General features: G+C 41.0%; 1 long non-coding RNA gene across 1 annotated transcript; it reads right to left on the bottom strand.

Annotated features, from left to right (window-relative positions):
* Window positions 1-308: 308 nt before the first annotated feature.
* On the bottom strand, window positions 309-2,094 carry LOC128459178 (uncharacterized). Its single transcript, XR_008342106.1, has 2 exons — window positions 1,552-2,094; window positions 309-1,456 (listed from the first exon to the last, which is right to left on the bottom strand). It is a non-coding gene; the product is annotated as an uncharacterized LOC128459178 (long non-coding RNA).
* Between the last annotated feature and the right edge of the window lie 281 nt (window positions 2,095-2,375).

Genomic DNA, 2,375 nt, shown 5'->3' on the forward strand with positions numbered 1-2,375 from the left:
TAAATATGGTTTTATACTTTCCACCAATAGAAAGTCTTTTAACGATACAAACTAAATAATGATGTGACATTTTTATTGATACATATCCTTATCGATTAATATGAAAACTTTTACATTGATATAATATATGTCCGTTCCACTCAGCCCTCATACATATTCATACTTTATTTGATTTCATAACAAAGACAGCCCATGTTTACTTTGGCTAACTATAAAATGACTTTTTATTGTAGGAACGGTAATTTTACCGAGCTTTGATAATTACCCGATCATCTCATCGGTCATTTACTGGGCGATGTTGCTCGCTAGATGATTTACAGCAGGAATCTGCATGTGTTTTCACAGCATAATTTATTTCTGTATTTATATTTTAGGGCATTTTTTATTGATCCTTCCCACCACTGACACAATGCTATTTGGAAATATCATCTCAAAATTGAATCTTGAATGGAAGAAAGGCTTGAGGTACAGGTACAGTTTTTCTCTTCACACAGAGAGGACAGTGCACATAGGAACCTCTAGATGGCAGCACAGACACAGTTATTTTATGCACTCCTCTACATTTGCAGAATGAACCTGGAAAGCAGAGCTGCTGCTCCGTGTCAAACATTAAGCAGATTGTAAATGGAATGAAACGCGTTTGATGTAGACCTGCATAAATCTGGTCCTACAAGCTTAACCGTTAAATCACCTCTAAATATCTTGTCTCCACTGCTCATGACCACGTTTGAAAACACAGTTATAAGGCCTTGTTGTCGTGGTTTGGTTTTCCCCACAGACATGCAAATGTGTGAGTGTATGTTTTAATTCTTTATCAGTTGCAGAGCTGAATAGGGGACATTTCCAGTCTAGTCTTACCTTGCTAGATAACACTAACTGTACTTCAGACAGATTCTCTGCAGCAGACTTTAGGAAATGCCATATCTATGGCTTTTGACTGTTTGGAACGAAATCATGAAGACAACAACAAAAAATGACCTATAATAAATGTTGGTATACTATACATATTTATAAAGCCTGTAAAAAGGTGTGTAAAGTGTGTAAAGGACTTAATGATCATGGGAAAACAGATGTTACTGAGATCACATTGCTTCTTGTGATCTGTGGAGGTTTTTGTTCAGCAGCTCCACTGTCCTCAGTCACTGTGGGTCTCGAGCACAGTAGTAAACAGCAGCATCATCTGCTTTCAGACTCTCGACCTGAAGGAACTGAGTGCTGCTGGAAACATCCTCAGTCATGATGAAACGGTTTTGAAATGAGCTGCCATAGCTGGCAGAGTTTGAACCTGCGTTCATCCGCCCGATCCACACCAAAGCTTCCCCCGGCCTCTGCCGTATCCAGGCTATATAGAACGATGTCATGGAGAAACCAGACATGACACATGACATCTTCACCGTCCCTCCAGGTGTTTTCACCTGCGATGGAGACTGGTCCATTTTGATCTCACTCCAAACTCCTGTAAGTAAAGAAATGATGAACATTATCCAGCAAACCTGTAAACCACACGTTAGACAAGTTACAATATAATAAAAGCAGGATTGATTTTCTCACCATGAACAGTAACTACAAATAATAAACCCCAGACAAGTGTGTTTTCCATTCTCTGACAGACACTGTAGTTCTTTGACTGGTGATTAAAGTTGTGAATTAGCCGGTCTGTGTGTTCTGAGAGTTACTGGTGTTATAAGGAGGGAAGAGTTTGCATAGACCTCCCTCTACAGGTCTGAGAGGGAACTTGAAACTGTTTTTTTCCCCCATTAACCACAACAGCAGACAAATATGTAAAATGCTGAAGTTCTGCTGTAACAAAAATCTCAATCAAATTCAAATAGATCAAATGAAATGGTATCAATCCACAGTCTCTTTGTCAGCAGTATGGCTAGTTGAACCTACTCTCTGTTTCTATACGTAACTGCATGCAGCTCCAGTTTTCATGATTCAGCCTGTTGGTCAGTCGACAGACAGGAAATGAAGTGAGTCTGCTGTAGCCTCTTTTTACCAGAGCATCATTTAAGGTGGGCTAACTGATTCAGGGGAACAACTGTTGATATAACAAACAGAATCAGCCGTGACAGTGTCTGACTGCCGGTTTCTTCAGGGGAAGACAGTCAGACTGTTCTGTTTCTGCTGCACCACCAGTGTTCCCACTGGCTGCTGCCTGCTCTAGGGACGTTATGCACTTGTGTGTGGATGCCGCAGCCCGCAGCACGGTGCACAAGGCTTCTACCAGTGGTCTCTCCACTGTTGAAACGGCTCACTGATGCTCATGTCGGTCTTTGACCTTTCATTTTTTGGTTGTTGTCTTTTGGTTAGCTACTGTCCGTGGTGCTTCAGCACTTTGCATTTGAAGCGCTACTGTGAAAATGAAGTGGTCA

The sequence above is a fragment of the Pleuronectes platessa genome, chromosome 16 (genome assembly GCF_947347685.1).
Source record: "Pleuronectes platessa chromosome 16, fPlePla1.1, whole genome shotgun sequence".
Lineage (NCBI taxonomy): Eukaryota > Metazoa > Chordata > Actinopteri > Pleuronectiformes > Pleuronectidae > Pleuronectes > Pleuronectes platessa.